This window comes from Propithecus coquereli, unplaced genomic scaffold (assembly GCF_000956105.1).
Source record: "Propithecus coquereli isolate 6110/MARCELLA unplaced genomic scaffold, Pcoq_1.0 Scaffold153, whole genome shotgun sequence".
Classification (NCBI taxonomy): domain Eukaryota; kingdom Metazoa; phylum Chordata; class Mammalia; order Primates; family Indriidae; genus Propithecus; species Propithecus coquereli.
Genome location: NW_012139747.1, coordinates 6,775,946 through 6,793,514, shown reverse-complemented (window position 1 = coordinate 6,793,514; position 17,569 = coordinate 6,775,946). Strand labels below are relative to the sequence as shown.

The 17,569-nt window shown below is 41.2% G+C and overlaps 1 protein-coding gene across 2 annotated transcripts in view; it reads left to right on the top strand.

Annotated features, from left to right (window-relative positions):
* The first annotated feature begins 9,973 nt into the window (after positions 1–9,973).
* NCOA5 (nuclear receptor coactivator 5) overlaps positions 9,974–17,569 on the top strand; it is a 32,001-nt gene continuing 24,405 nt past the window's right edge. The window contains exon 1 of one of the 2 annotated variants that reach the window (XM_012640474.1): positions 9,974–10,114. The gene's annotated coding sequence lies outside the window, so the exon portion shown is untranslated. The remainder of the gene's footprint in view (positions 10,115–17,569) is intronic. The other variant, XM_012640475.1, reaches the window with a different exon arrangement.

Genomic DNA, 17,569 nt, shown 5'->3' with positions numbered 1-17,569 from the left:
TGGGACTACAGGCATGCGCCACCATGCCCGGCTAATCTTTTCTATATATTTTTAGTTGTCCAATTAATTTCTTTCTAATTTTAGTAGAGACGGGGTCTCGCTCTTGCTCAGTCTGGTCTCGAACTCCTGAGCTCAAACAATCCGCCCGCCTCAGCCTCCCAGAGAGCTAGGATTACAGGCGTGAGCCACCGCGCCCGGCCTACAGAATCTTGCTTCCAGAAGATATTAGCTCTGTTGAGGCTCACCAGAAACTTGACACCATTGCAACAAAGTCCTCTAACCTCCACTCCAATGTCCTGGGGGACCAGGACTCAATGGTCATCTTTCAGTGACATTTATTCCATCTATGAACAGAATAGCCCACGAAAACCCAAGGGCCCCTGCTTTCTAGGAATTGTCTAACAAATAGCACAACCAAATGTATGACAAACTGTGATGTCATAAAGTGAACCTAGGGAAGATGAGATCTATGAGCTAACAAGCCCACACGAGGAGCCAGGCATAATTCTAAGAGCTTTATGCAAGATGTGTGCTACCTCATTTAACTTACTTCATACTGACCTTCTGACTGCTCTTACCCCCTTTTACAGATGAAGAAAATGAGGTGCAGGAACGTTAAACAACAAGCCCAAGTTTGCCCAGCTAGGAAGTGGTGGAGTAGAGGAGTGAACATACACCATTCTGATTCCACAGCTTGTATTCTGATCCGCCAAGATTTCATAAAGGATAAATTCCCCCAATAAACCTGAGCCAAGAAAGTTGGGTGTGGGAGATCCGTTTGCATGACACACCAGGTAAATCCCACAGCAGGTCCTAGAGGGCTATGAAGCCTGTAAAGCGACGACGACTCTGCAGCCCTTTCCCCCCACCCTCACTGTCTCTCTCCTCGCCTCTCTCAGACAGCCCTATTAGCCAAGGACTCCCACCAAGGCCAGAAAGGAGGAATGTGGAATGTCTTGGCTTGTATTCGGTCATGCAAGTCCTCTGAGAATTGGATACAAGAGAAACTAATCCCTTTGCCTGGAAAAGTGCATTTATTCACATAATGCTGCTGGGGGTTCTAGTCAAAAGGGTTTTCGGAACAAATACAGGCTGAAAAAGACACAACATCTCTCCTACGTATTTCTGCCAAAAATGGATAACCTGAGTCTAACAGTGAATACGCCTCAGACAAGCCCCAAAGAGGGATGTCCTATAGAATAAATGGCCTGTACACTTCAAAAATGTCAAGGTCAGCCAGGTGTGGTGGTGCGTGCCTACAGTCCCAGCTACTGGGGAGGCTGAGGCAGGAGGATCGCCTGAGCCCAGGGGTTCAAGGCTCCAGTGACCTATGATTGTGCCACTGCACTCCAGCCTGGGCAACAGAGTGCAACTCTGTCTCTAAAAATAACAAAATAAAAAATAAAAATGTCAAGGTCATGAAAGACAAAAAAGAAAAACTGAAGAACTGTTGAAGACTTACAGATGAAAGGAGATCCAAGAGACTTGGAAACTAAAGGCAACGTGTAACCCTAGATTGGAGCCTGGACCAGAAAAAAACTGTTTCTTTTGCTTTAAAAAACGTTAGTGGGACAATTTGTGAAATCCAAATAAAGTAGATTAGACAATACAGAGTCAGAGAGAGACAGACACAGAAAGAGATGCGGAGGGCAGACAGTTACAGAGCAAACACAGTGAAATGTTTATTGGAGGAATCTGAGTGAAGAACATTCAGGAATTCTTTGTAGTATTTTTGCAACTTTTCTATAAATCTGAAATTATCTGAAAAAAAATTTAAATCTTTTCAAAAATCCTGAAGTCTAGAGCCAGGTGCTTCACTACATAGTAAATGAGAATTATACTTAACGTGCAGCCTGTCTGAGCTCGGCACACTCTCTGTATCTACAAAAAAAGGCTGAGAAGAGTTCTCATGAGAAAACTAGCAGAGCAGAATGACAAAAAGTTCCTAAACTGCAGGGTTCAGTGCAACCCAGGGGTCAAGAGTCCAAGTCACTTATCTCCAGTGCTCTGTGACCTTGAACATGTCATATAAGCTCTTTGTGCCTCGACTGACTCATCTATAAAATTGGCATTATAGTAGTATTTACCAAAGAAACTATCTACATGACATCAGGAAAGGAATCCTTAAACAAGACACGGAATGCTACAAACTATTAAGGGACAGGTTGGAATATAGGACTGCATTATAATTTTAAACTTTCAAGTGACAATACACCATAAACAAGGTAAAATGACAAACCACAGAGAAAAACCTAATGCTGACACAAGATTAGTATCCAGACTATGTAAAGAATTCCTGTGGATTAATAAGAAAAATATCAATAAACCCAACAAAAAAATGGGCCAGAAATTGAACAGGCAACTCGCAAAGGAAGAAACCTGGATATCCTGTAGGAGAAGATGTTCAACATCACTAAATTCAGTAATATTAAAACTAAAACAACAAGATATTTCACAGCCATAATCATAAGCAAAAAATAAATAAAGTCTGAAAATATCAAAAGTTGGCAAGGATATTTAGAAATGGTACTTCTTACACATTGGTGGCAGGAATACATTTGTTTGATACTTCTTTGAAGAGTAATCTTGCTAAAGTTCAAGATGTGATCTACTACAAAGTCAGCAATTCCACTCCTAAATGTGTATCTTCAAAGCTCTGACATGTGTACCCAAGGAGATGTGTACCAGTATGTGCAATGCAGCACTTTCTGTAAAACAAAAAAAACCTAACTGTTCCTTAGTACAGATGTATAAAGTGTGGCTGATTCATACAATAAAATACTAGACAGTAAATAAAATAAATTACAGCAGTAGTTCTCAAGCTTTAGGGTATATCAAAATCACTAGGAGGGCTTCAACGGTCCCCAACCTTTTTGGCACCAACGGCTGGTTTCATGGAAGACAATTTTTCCAAGGACTGGGGTTGGGGCGTAGGGTGTCATGGGTGGGAGTGTGTGCAAAGCTCAGGTGGTGATGTGCAGCCCGTTTCCTAACAGCCCATGGACCAGTAATGGGCCACGGCCCAGGGTTTGGGGACCACAGCTAGATGGCGGGGTCCTACCTCTAGAGTTGCTGATTCATTCAGTGCATCTTGGGTGGAACCCCAATGGAGCTTGGGTGGCACACCAGCTTTTGTGTTCTATATAAGTCTCAGATGTTACTGATGCTGCTGGGGTCCAGGGACCACACTTTGAGAACCAGTTAACTAGTTATATGTTTCAACAAGTGAAATCTTGAAAACCTGGTAAAGCTAAAAAAAAAAAAGCAAGTTGCAAAAGGATACATAAAATATATCTAAACACATTAAACAATACTATACAGTTATTGGATACATAGTTCATAATAAAAGTACAAAATATACATGGGAATGTATTGCGGGAGAGTGATTACCTCTGGGGAGGAAGAGGAAGAAGATTGGAGGAGGGTCTTATCTCTTTTCATGTCATTTCATTTCTGAAGCAAATTGGCAAAAGCACTTACACGAGTGGTGTAATCGTTTAATCACAGTGGTGAGCTCTCCATCCTCTCTGCCAGATCTTGGAGTTTGGTTGCATTCAAAGTCCAAGTCAGTTATTAGGGGATGATCAGGGCCCAAAGGTCATTTTACATCAAGTAGTGGATGTTATCATAGTTGTTTGGCGAAAATGGCAAAATGCTGACGGTTGTTCCAAAGGTTATTCCGAGTCTTACTTGTGATTGGAACGGTCTCAAGATGCGGAGTCCTAATTTTTGTTTATGGATGGCCAGTTTTCCAGACCCTTGCGATGCTCCTGATTGGGACAGTGTCTTTCCAGCTTCGGATCTGCAGAAATCGAGCCAGAACACGAGCCAGGAGGCTGCAAAGTTCTGCGTGGGCCTCCAGGAGCTCCGTTTGAGGCTGGCATCAAGCAGGACTCAGGACCGGGATGGCATGGCTTGCAGGATTGCTGGCCTGGAGATCAGGCGGTCCCCACTTCCGCTTGTGCCACGAAAGGTGGGGATGAGGAGAGGGTGCAGGGGGCAAGTGTTCTTAATTCTGTAATGGTTTAAGGTATTGCAAGCTCCAGCTTTTAAGTGAAGTGCCAAGGATTTTATAATAAATAATTTGCATTAAAAGAAATCACAGTGGTGAATAGAAAGGTATGTATTATATTATTTTACATATTTTAATGCATGTTTGAAATGTTAAAGATTTTTAAAGTTTAAATTATTAATGTATAGTATTATCACATACGGTTGCTGTGAGGAGTAAATGAGATGATGTAAAACTTCTGGGTTAAGATGGCAAGATGAAGTGGGATCACAGAATCTCTTTCTGTATATGTAACCAAAAAATAATAATAATTAAACCAAATTAAAAGATACTCAAGGCCAGGTGCCGTGGCTCATACCTATAATCCTAGCATTTTGGAAGGCTGAAGCAGAAGGATCACTTGAGGACAGGAGTTCAAGACCAGCCTGGGCAACAGTGAGATTCCCATCTCTACAAAAAATTTAAAAATTAGCTGGGCATGGTGGCGCAGGCTTGTACTTCCAGCTACTGAGGAGACTGAAGCGGAAGGATCACTTGAGCCCAAGCATTGGAGGTTGCAGCGAGCTACGATTATACCACTGCACTCTGGCCTGGACAACAGAGCAATACCCTGTCTAATAAAAAAAAGGGGACTCAAAACTTTAAGAGAATTAATCAATTCAATCAAACAATAAAAGGGGTACAACTTTGTGGCATAAGCATCAAAAAGGGATAGCCAAGTGTTTTAGTCAGTTCGGGCTGCTATAACAGAATACCATAGACTGGGTGGCTTAAAAGACAAACCTTTATGTCTCACAACTCTAGAAGCTGGGAAGTCCAAGATCAAGGTGCCAACAGATTTGGTGTCTGGTAAGGGCCCTCTTCCTGGTTTGCAGATGGCTGCCTTTTTGCAGTGTCCTCACATGGCAAGAGGAAGAGACAGGGGGACAGAGAAAAGGAGAGGCAGAGAAGAGGGAGAGAGACAGCTGGAGAGAGAGAAAGAGAGAGTCAGCGTGCACAGGAGTGCTGTGATCTCTTCTTATAAAGGCAGTAACCCTGTCTTGGCGGCTATACCCTCATGACCTCGTCTAAACCTAATTACCTCCCAAAGGCCCCACCTCCAAATACCCTAACACTGGGGATAAGGGCTTCAACGTAAGAATTTGGAATGGGGGGAGGGGGAACACAAACATTAAGTTCACACCCCAAGGAAAGAAACAGAAGACTGAGTTAAGTATGGTTTTTAACTTATCCCACAAAAGGACACTGGGAAAGCAAGTGAATCCACAAAGTCCTGATATTTCTCACCTATACCCTAGAGAGGGTGAACAGCCTGGGGAAAAGTAAAAGAAAAGTCCCTGGGTGTAGAAGTCCCTATCTGCCTCCAGCAGCTCTCAGCTGAGGTGGGAAAAACCACCCAGTTTCCATTTTCCAGGGCACCGTGATGAATTACGGTGATCCGAAGGCTAAGTATATCTGCCCAAAGGCATTAGACACACCCCTGGCTAAGTGGAGGGAGCCTGGAAAAGGCTATTTATCAAGATCTCAGCAGCAAGAGCCATGCCCAGGTCCCCACCAAAATTGTACATAGCCCCAGGACATCTCTCTCCTCTCAGGCCATTTCACAGTAGAAGGAACAATGAATAAATGTCCAAAGATTCAGAGAAAGGTGCATTCCAAAATTTCACCAAGCCAGGCTGGCATTCAATTACAAATACAACAGGCAGACATTAACAAGCACTGAAGATCTCATGGAATATAACTCACGTGAGCCTTCCTTAAGAAAAACTTAACAGTGAAAAATTAGCTTTTAAGATAAATAATTCAGGCACTAAGACACTCACGTAAAAGGGTGGGTGAACATCAAATACATATTAAATAGAGAATTTAGCAGCTGTGGGAATTACTGCTTCAGAAAATAAAATAAATATTGTAAGCCTTGAAAGCAAAACAATAATTAACTAACAAAAAAATCAGAAGGTAGGAGGAAGTCTAATAAAAATTCTAATTTCCATAACTTTCGGAACAAGGAGTCAATCAATAGTCTAACATTGAAAAATTGATTTTTAAAAATTACCTCAATTGCTAAATGTTTTTCAAAGTCTCTTTCTTTACATGAATCTTTTAGAAAATAATCTTGTTTATAATTCAGAAACAATTACTTAAACTTCAATGATTCCTTCAGTGTAGAGTTGCCAGATGAAACACAGGATATGTAGTTAAATCTGAGTTTTAGAAAAACAATGAATAATTTTTTAGTATAAATATGTCCAAAGTATTGCACTGGGCATACTTATACTAAAAAATACTTGTTGCTTATCTGAAATTTTTATTTTATTTTATTTCTATTTATTAACTCTGACAACTCTGGTATTATTTAAGTGTCTGTATAAAATATTAGCTACAGGGCGTAGGATGTAAAGTGCTTTCATATCATACATATTGAACAATGATGGGACTTTGAACTGACTTGCATTCTGAATTCTACTTCTGACCACACTTCTTAGTAAATGCACAGCTGCAGACAAGTCACTTAACCCTTAGGTTAAGGAACCCATCAAGTTCCTCGTTATCTATAAAATGTTTGGGTTACTTTATTTGTTTTTGAGCATCTACTTTATTCCAGGAACTCTACATGCATGATCTCATGCAATCCTTACAATGACCCCATAAGGAGAGTGTTATTATTGTATGTCTGGTGCCAAGACAGGTACCTATGTCTTGAGTGAAGCTCTGGGAAAGCACAGATCACATCTTTCTTGTTTACCACCATGTCCTTCGAAACTGGCACAGTAAACTTTAGTAGGTACTCAATAAATATTAAATACATGAAAGACAAAAACCCACATCACTATTAAAGAACAGAGCCAAGATTTGAACCCAAATCATTTTTATTTCATTCTTTTTTTCTAACATTTAAATTTTTAAAATTTTTATTGATGCATACCTTACACATAGCAAAATACACAATCTTAAAGACACAACTCTATAAATGTTTACCTTTGTATATATTCCATGTAACCACCATGGGATCAAGACATAAAACATTTCCATCTCCCCAGAAAGTTCCTTCAAGCACCTTCCCAGTCTATGCCTCACTTTCCCAGAGGTAACCTCTATTCTGACTTCTACCATCATAGATTTGATTTGACCAAAGCTCTCACTCTTAAATACTACATTTCCCTCTCCTGGGTTGTATCAGATGATATACAAAATAGTCCTAAAAGTGTTTTTGCAAATCTTTAGGCTGTATCTTAGTGCTGTTGGCATTTAGAATAGGTCTTTATGCCAGCTCACCATCACCAATTCAAAAGTGAAATTTTAAGAGGGTATATTATGGCCTGAATTTGTTGAAATGTAAGGATTTTATTCAAGATTGCTTTCTGATCCTACTTTCTGATTCTCCTCTTGTAATCTTGTCTTTAAAATGTCCTCCTTTCTAAATCTTGTCTTTAAAAAAAAACCCAAATTTCCTTTATCATAGATCCTGTGGCCCTCCCTCCCCTGGATATTCCTGAGCCCACCACTAGATACTTTTTAATGACTTCCTGTATTATCCTAGAAATGGCTGCCTTCACCAGATACGAGCAAGCTGAAATAATAATAAAAATTCCAGATTAAAGTAAAACCAAATTAATATCTCAAAAAATTCCTCCACTATTGAATATGGTATTGATTACTCTTCCTTTCTTCCTTACTATTTTTCTTCACTCCATATATATTTATTGAGTACCAAATGCTGCTCCCTCCGCAGAGCTTGCTGTTCGAGTACAATTGCTCATTGCCCTATCTTGGCTGTTCTATAAATCACGAGGCAAAGTCCTCATACGTTCTAGGAAACATACAATCTTTCTTTAGTACTGGCTGGACATTAAGTTATACCTTTCTCCCCCTACATCAAGGGGTAACCCACTTTTCAAAAATTTGTAAGACCCAGTGAGTTCAAAGATCCATCTCACAGAAATCAGGTAGCTTCCATTGTAGCAGACTCTCATTTTTATTCACTTGTCAAACTTTGGGGCCCACCAGTGATGGGTTAGAGGCTGTACACCAGTTAGGTACCCCCTGACTTGGAAGGGAACTTCTTATCTTGGAGGACAGCATCATTTATGGTTAAAATAGCATGTCTGGGCACCAGGCTGCATAGCTTTGAGTCTGGGCATGCCAAATACTCTCTGTAGTACCAAAAGCAAATTAATTAACTGGCCTCAGTTGCCACATCTGTAAAATAGGAATATAGTACCTATATTATAGGGCCATTGTGAGGATTAAATGAGATAATATTCCTAAGGGATTCAGCACCTGGCAGACATACAATAGATGTTACCTATTACGTAAGGCAAACATCTAAATGGAAAGACACCAAGGTCTGGGCACTCGCCTCCATGTAAGAATCTCTCCCTATAGAATGAATGTGCTCCTCTATCATAAAATACTCATCATACATTATATTATTATAATTTGTTGATTGCTTGTATTCCCTAAAACAGGTTATGAGCTAACTGAAGAAAAGGACCTTGTTTATCTTATTCCCCACTCCCCACAAAACCAAGCACATAGTAAACTCTCATTAAATGCTTACTAAATGAATCAACGAATACATCCTCTAGCTTAAGTCCACTACCCAATTCAAGGGCAGGATTAAGGAACTGCCATACACCCCTAAAACCAACACCATTTTGCCTCATGCTTGGTTATCTTAATAATCTAATTAGCGTGATTCTTCTTAAATTTTCAGTTTTAGGACTTAGAGAAGAAAGGATAAGAATGAACATTTGTGGGTTACCTATTATTTTACAGACTTTGTGCCTTTATCTCTAATTTCATACAATCTTATAAAGTAGAAATTGTAATACTTATTTTGCCTTTGAGTAAGCTAAGGTTCCAGTTATGCCCTCTGAGAATTCATATTTTTTTTCCATCACAGCATATATCTGTTTGCAATTACACACCCAAGTGTGATTATTTGCCTAATTCTATCTTTCTGCTAGACTATACTCTCAAGATAACTGAGAGGGGTCTGCATATGCTCATCATAGTGCCTGGCAAGCAGGTATGTAACAAATCACAGGGCCACATGGTAGGCGTGTAATAAATATTCAGTGAATAAATGACTGGAGTGAGCATATGAGCAGGTATCAAAGGAACCTGGCTTCTCATAGTGTTTAAATTCCACAGCCACATTTTTCCCTAGCATGCACTATTCACAAGGAGAAAAATAGACCCCACGGGATCTGAGGATTTTCCTAACTAATAAAAGAGTACATGATTCATATAGCTATGGCTGTGATTAATAGAGTGTATTTACAATTGTGTGAGTGAATTCCATTCCCTGTGACAAATATATTCTATAGAGTAAATGAACAATACAACATTTTACATGCTTCACGGTTGACAGTTACATTCTGGGAAATTTGTTTTTGACGTTGAATGAATATTCTAGGAAGAAATAAATAACTCAAGGAGAACCTGTGACTATATCACCAGAAGCCTTTTGCCTCTTGTCAGTGAAACTAATAGAGTACACAGCCTATTTAAATGTAAATTCAAATAAAACATTTTCTCCACCTTTCTGCTCTTTGTTCTTTGTGATCAGAGGTTACAGGACTGTAAATACTATTCTCCAATATACACATCTATAGGTATTTGGATTTTTGGTTTTGCGTTTTATGCAAGACTAAATCGAAGTATGTGGGGATTTAAATGTTCTATTTCCACAGTTAGGAAGGAGGGAATGCGCTCTGAAAACAGAAGGAACGGCTTGACTGAAGTCCTTCTGGGAGGAGGGTGACCAGGCGTGGGGCCCGATCTCAGCCGAGGACGCCGTTACTAGGCAACCTCTGGCGTTCTCAACCGCCACCAGAGAGCCACTTCCCCGCCCTCATTGCCAAGGAGATCGACACTCTACCGTAAACCCGCGCGCCATTGCGACACTGCCGCGCCTGCCGCTGCGTGCGCGCCCTCTGCCCCCATCTTCACTCTCCGCCTGGCCGCCATTGCCTCGTGCCCGCGCCGGTCGGTTGGTGGCGCCTTTGTCCTACGGCGGGCAGGTGGGCTGACGGGGAGGCGGCAGCGGCGGGCCTGAGGCGAAGGAGCGGCCGGGAGCCCGCTGCTCTGGTAGCGGTGAGTGCCGGGAAGCGGTGGCCGTCCGCTGAGGCGTGCGGCTGACGGGCAGGCGGTTGTGGTGGGGGGGCCCGGGCCGGACTGGGAGGCCGAGGCGGGAGGGCCCGTTCGACGCGCGGCCGCGGCCTCCGCTCCTCTCCGGGTGCGCGCGGGGCTGCGCATGCCCGGTGCGGGGCGCCGCCGCCCCAGGCTCCCGTCAGGCCCAGGCTCCGGCGCCGGGGCGGCCTGTGGTGGACTGAAGTCGGCGGCGCCTCGGTGCAGCCGCTTGTTTGTGCACGAGCCGTCGATAAGAGTCTTCGAGGTTTCTCTGTCCGGTCGGGTCGGGTCGCACACCCCGCGCGCTCCCTTCTCGAAACGGCGGAGTCGCTCGCCTGCGGGTGCTCAGCGAGTCGATGGCGCAGTCGGGATTCGAACCTGGGCCGAGACGGCCCGTCTCTCCGGGCGTTCTCCGGGCGTGCAGCGCCGTGCGGCGTCCGGAGCGCTGTCCCCCGCCGCCGCTGCCTCGCGGGCCCGGACTACATCCGCGAGGCGTCTCCTTGTCGTGTGACACCCCACCCATTTTATAAACGCGGATCCCGGGCCCCGAGAGCGGGGAGAGACACTGTGCCCGAGGTTACCCCGGCAATTCGCAACAGAACCAGCTTCCGAACCAGCTGGCTTTCCAGCCCCCTGAGGCTGGGCACTTTCCCCTTCCGACAGCGCACAGGGGGCTTTTCTTAGGACGGCGTTCCCCAGATTTCAGTCTCGCGTTGCACTTCTATGTCCGCGTACCATCTGTACTGCTGTTTACCAAATGTTAATTTTCTTTATTTAAACTCTTTTTTCTCCTTCTTAAATACATTTAAGGCGGAAACTTCAGTCACAAACCAGATAATGGGAAGCCAGTTATTTTTCTAATGCTTGTAAAAAATAAATACCTGTCTATTAAAATAAACAGTGCGTCCTTATTCCTCCTGAAATTATTCTGCGTTCCACACTTGGGGAAACGCTGCCCTAAGAGTACTGGGTTAATTGTGGTCCTGACTTTCACTGTATGCACAGAATTTTCCCCTGAGGCTTAGCAGCTTCCACGAGATGCCCTGGGATCTTTGGGGATGGTAATATTATAGGTTTTCTTACTGTGGACTGTTCTGAACTGCAGGAGCAGTCTGCTCCAGTGCCCCTGGTGCGCCTCTTCAGTTTTTTTATGGTGTTGTGATGTGGTAGCCACCTGATGGCTCACAAATAGATGTTTCTGCAAATGCTGGTGGAGCTTTTTGGGTTTTGACAACTCTAGAGTTAATGTTTTCTTTATGAGTCAATCTGGGTGTGAAAACTAACTTTGTGCCGACTTTTCTGGAACCGGTAAAGCCCACATTTTGCATTGTGGATATTAGAAATCATTTGGCTATTTGTTAACATCAAATTCTTCCTTTATTCTGGTTTACCTTTCCTTTAGCTCATCTGTCACCCTCCAGGTGTTCTTTGAAACTTCTGACACATTCTCTTAACCTAAAACTTAATGTAGAAACACTGATTTTCCCTGTAGGATGTACTAGAGAACTCATATTGCCAGGAACTTTTCTGGGTTTAGCTTGCTTAATGTTGCATGCCTGTGAACACCACACTTTAAAGGAAGCATTGACAAATTATTTGTAAATTAATAGTCTGTTCATAATCTCTGTTTATGTGAGTGTAGGAGCGGCTTTAATTCATTGAAAGGAAACTCAGAAAAGTCAGCTCAGGCCATTCAAGTTTCCCCGTCTCCCCCAAAGGCTGTGTAAAAAAAAAAATTCTCCTTTGTTTAAAACAAAATCCATATTTCTTTGGGGTTACCTTGGTGTGATCCCAATGTGGGATCCACGTAAGGCTAAAGTCATTTTCTTCAAATTTGTAAGCAGCAGTCCTGTTTAGAGAAGAAATGAGAGTTTGATTTTACCCACGAGTCAGTTCCAGAACTCCAGCAAATGGAGCCTCATCTACCAGTGCTCAAAAGCTAAGACTAAACATCTTTTGGAAAGGCTTTAGAAGTCTTGATGAGGAAAGGTTTAATGGTTTGAAACTTTAAACAACCATTGCAAGCAGTCCATGTCTCTGGCCTGCAGATGGCAGTGCCATTGTATAGTTTTTTACTACTGTGAGAATTATTGGAATTTACTTGTGCTTTTAACACATTAACTGCCATGTGAGTTGTGTTTAACTCATGCTAGTTTTGAGCCCGAGGCCTTGTGAAGCGTATGTGACTCACACGTCTCTTTACCTTGGGACCCGAGTGAACTGTTTTTCAAGTTGCATATAACTCACACACAGAAAACAATTTTAAAAAAAAGCAAATTTTTTATTAAATTAGAAAGGGTTATTTTGTTTTCCAAGTTTTTACTCATTTTCATAATAAAACACTGTGGCCCCAAGGAAAAAAATCTTTTTTCCTAGTGTGGCAGTCAGTGTGTTAAGAATGGAAAATCTTCAGAGGAAATATATTTAACTTTCCTTCCCTTCGTTTTACATTGTTCTCTTGTTTTCGACTCCTCACATGAGTTGAAACCCACTATTCCTAAACCCACTGTTACTCTTAGTAGTACTGATAACATGCAGCTAGCAGTGCATGTGGTAAATACTAACTCATTTGATCCTGCCGATCATCTTGTGAGATAGATAAAATGGTGTTGTATCTTTTATGCATAGAAGGAAACAGTGGCTCAAAGAAGTTAGGTTTCTTACCCAAGATCGCATATTTAGTAGAACATATTCAGGATATTATTAGAGATAACAGATCATGTGTACCTCAACATTTCCCAAGCAAAATTGAGAAATGTTGAAGTACAATGGTGTCTCTACTCCAGAATTTCTCAGAGACATTTACATGCTAAACATATGCAGTGTACGCGTCCAGGAGAGGAAGAAATCATTATGCCTTTCTCCCACTATCCTCCCACGAAAAACTTGAGGTAATAGTGTTCCCCAAAACTGACTATTCTTTCTACTACATTGTTTCCTCTCTGTACCTATGGTTCATTAATGATTATCATGTGGTTTTGTTTGTTTGTTTGTTTGAGACAGTGTCTTGCTCTGTTGCCCAGGCTAGAGTGCCGTGGCGTCAGCCTAGCTCACAGCAACCTCAAACTCCTGGGCTCAAGCAATCCTACTGCCTCAGCCTCCCAAGTAGCTGGGACTACAGGCATGCGCCACCATGCCCGGCTAACTTTTTTTTCTATATATTTTTAGCGTCCAGTTAATTTCTTTCTATTTTTTTTTGGTAGAGATGGGGTCTTGCTCTTGCGCAGGCTGGTTTCGAACTCCTGAGTTCAAACGATCCGCCTGCCTCGGCCTCCCTGAGTGCTAGGGTTACAGGCGTGAGCCACCGCGCCCGGCATCATGTGTTTTTGAGACAAGTGCTTTTAAAGCTCAGTGTCAGCTTTTTTGTGCCAAAATATTTGTCCTGTGAATAGCATATACATTTGTCTAGGCTATTTTGCTTAAGCAGAGTTAAAGTAAAACTGTTTAGAAGTTAAAAGGGCAGTGACCAACAAAATTATCCTCTTTGTTACTCTCATTAATGAGAGGCATTAATGAAAGGATTTGGGTAAGGCCACTGTCTGAAGCAGCAGCACGTTAGGGAAATATGAAGTATGCTGACAGCTAAATATATAATACCAGCATGCCTGCTGCTTTTTAAATGGTGGTTTTATTATCACCAGATATGAATATTTATAGAAATGGTCATTTTCATTCTTTATTCTATCACTTAAAAAAAGAGATAATAGGTCAACTGGACCAATTTTATGTTAAGAAAATAATTCCACTCATAAGAATCAGAACTTTTCCAGACCATAGGATTCTTTTCCCTTTATTTCATGTTCAAAACATTGTTGCTGACCTGTATAAAAACCAGGCAACTTCAGTCAAGGATCAGTGTATCTTAAGTTGCATTACAGAACAATGTCTTATATGTTTAGCTCAATAAAATATCTTAAGTGGGCCCTGGTTTGGATCTGGAATGATTGGATTTCTGAAGATCAGGTTCGTCCTGCAGCTAGTGGGCAAGATTCTGAGAATTTTGAATTATTAGTTATTTGTCTTTGACTACATTTAATTATGCAGTTGGAGATTGACATAGCAATAACATGTGTTTAGAGTCAGAGATGATACAAAAGTTTATTTTAAATCTTTTCTCAAAAATTATTTTCGATATCCCAAAAAAAAACTAAGAAAACATGATTTTCAGAAAACTTACCACTATAAATGTAAAACTTTGAACCTTTTGCAGCCTTTAGGAAACTTACCTTAAGGACAGCATTTATCAAAATCTGTCCCCAAAAAACTGCATCAGAGTCACCAGAACAGTTTCTTGGAAATACAGATTCTTCAATGCAGTTTCCTGTCCCCCACTCCCAACTAACCAGTCTCTAGAGATGGGGGTCCAGATAATCTGCCTTTCAGGAACCACCCTGGAAGTTTTTATGTGCATTAAAGTTTGAGAATCCTTGATTTAGTACCTCAGAAAATGAGTTTTCACTAGAAATAGAAAGTTGAAACAGATTCTAGTGTTTATCTAGTCATATCCCAGATTACTAATTGGAGTTGACAACTCTGGTTTATGGTTGAGTTTACATTAATGAGTTAGTTTTTTTTTTGTTTGTTTGTTTGTTTTTTTTTTTTTGAGACAGAGTCTCACTGTGTTGCCCGGGCTAGAGTGCCGTGGCATCATCCTAGCTCACAGCAACCTCAAACTCCTGGGCTCAAGCAATCCTCCTGCCTCAGCCTCCCGAGTAGCCAGGACTACAGGCATGCGCCACCATGCCTGGCTAATTTTTTCTATATATTTTTAGTTGTCCAATTAATTTCTTTCTAATTTTAGTAGAGACGGGGTCTCGCTCTTGCTCAGGCTGGTTTTGAACTCCTGAGCTCAAACGATCCTCCCACCTCGGCCTCCCAGAGAGCTAGGATTACAGGCATGAGCCACCGCGCCCGGCCTAATGAGTTAGTTTTAAGCAAGACCTTAACTATAAGGTTTTTTTTATTTTCATAGTTTGGGCTAGAGTTAATAGGAATAGTTAGAATATTGTGGAGTTTTTACCTGGACAGGGTGGCTCACGCCTGTAATCTCAGCACTTTGGGAGGCTAAGGTGGGAGGATTGCTTGAGGCCAGAAGTTAGAGACCAGCCTGGGAAACAGTGAGATCGCTTCGCTACAAAAAAATTTAAAAATTAGCCAGGCGTGGTGGCACACACCTATCGTCCTAGCTATTTGGGAGGCTGAGCCAGAAGGATCGCTTGAGCCCAGGAGTTTGAGGTTGCAGTGAACTATGATTGTGCCATTGCCCTCTAGCCTGGGCAACAAAGCAAAAAATTAATAAATAAAATAAAAATTGTAAAGTGTGTATATAAAAAAAATATATATGGAGCTTTCAGTATTTCAGTTCCTTTCATTCACATCAGTAGGATGCTTTCACCTTCTTGACAAAAAAGAAAGCAGATCTACCAAGATTCCATGGTCTGCTGATAAACTTTAGATTTGTTCCACTTTGTTTTTAGCGATGTGGATGTGAAATTATGTGTGGCCATTTTTCTCTTTTTGCAAAGAGTTGCTTTTAGATATGAAAATAAAATTCCTCAAAGAAAAAGCAGTTTTAGCCCCTACCAGCAAAACTACTGACAGCTCTGGTTGCAGAATTTAGTTAGAGACAACTTTGGTTGGCAGTTTCCCCTTCATTAGGCAGAGAGGTAGATAACATGCTATCAGGAAGTGGCAAGCTCAGTGTTTAGTATTTTTCCTGCCTTTTTATAACTAGATAATTGGAAGAAGAAGCTTGAACTTTTCAGGATACTATTAAAATGATCAGATGAAATTGAAGAGAGTGGTAGACTGCATACTCCTCCTTTGCAAGAGGGGCACTGACCCTGTAATTGTACATTACTTTTATTAACCTTGGCAATCTGGAAACTTGGGTTGATTATTTCATTTCCCTTGGAGGTAGCAGTGTGATTATCCTTTTTGTATTGTTTTCAGACATTATATTTTTACAAATTTAACCATTGTCATGACATTTTCTTTATTACAGATTATGTTTTTGGTTTATTACTGCTTAAACACAGGGGTTCAGGGATAATTTCTAAATGGAGGCCCTGAGTATATATTATGATTTATGATAAGCTAAGGGAATAAATAGATACTAGAATAGTAGTTCCCAAATACCTGCCAAGAATCACTCGAGAAACTTGTTAAAATACAGATTCCTAGGCTCAGTTCTCAGATTCTAAAAGTTCGAAACAGGGTTTTGATTTTTACTATCTTTCCAGGTAGTGCTGATGTATCTTCATTAAAGAAATGTAGGGATCGAAGAACATATGTACACACATATATGTGAATGAGGGGAGGAAAGAGGAGTTATTTAATGGATATAGAGTTTCAGTTTTGCAAGATGAAAAAGTTATGGAGATCTCTTGCACAACAGTGAATGTATTTGATACTACTGTATGCTTAAAAATGGTTAAGATGATGAATTTTATGTATGTTTCTTAGTACAAATTTTTTAAATGTATAAAAAAAATGAAGGTTCCATGGCTGTTGATGCTAGATATTTAAAAGAAGAAGAAGAAGAAGAAGAAGAAGAAGAAGGATAGTTTGTTGTCTGTTTTCTTCCTGAACAATGGATTGAACTAATAGATTGGTGGCTATTGATTACTGATTCCTGTGTCCATCAGTCCGTTTTATATCTCTTTATTGATAGTAAAGTCATGACCTTTTAAGTATTTTCTCCCCACCTGTTCCCTTCAGTGTCAAACCAATGATCCTTCAATAGCATTGCTATAGTGGACAATATTTTTAATGTCTTAGGTTTAAATACTCCCTCCCCCCTTTTTGGGATAATATACATGCAGTAAAGCTTCATTAATTTGGCTTCACTGAGACTTTTCTTTGTGGTAGTTCAGTTCATAGCCTCCTAACAGGCCCTCTTGCCACTAGCTTCTTCTTTTTCTGTAGTTAAGTTTTTTGTAATCTGGATCTAGTTTAACTCTGGCTTAATCTGTCATTCCTCTCTCTTTTCTTCCTCCTATCCCTATGTCCCCAACACTAAACTTACTGTAGTTTTTCTAAGGTATATCCTTCAACCCCTGGGCCAAGGACTAGTACTGGTCCATGGCCTGTTAGGAACCAGGCCACACAGCAGGAGGTAAGCTGATGGCAAGTGAGGGAAGCTTCATCTGTATTTACAGCCACTCCCCCCATCACTCACATCACTGCCTGAGCTCTGCTTCCCACCCTGCCCCCCAAGTCCATGGAAAAATTATCTTCATGAAACTGGTCCCTGGTGCCAAAAAGGCTGGAGACCGCTGCTTCACACCATTCCTTTACCTTTGCTGGAATGACTTTTGTCTTTCTGGTAAACTCCTACTCATCCCTCCAGACTTAGTTTATTGGCTATCATCTTCCACTTGTAAAAAAATATATGTGTATATCTAGTTTAAATGTTAC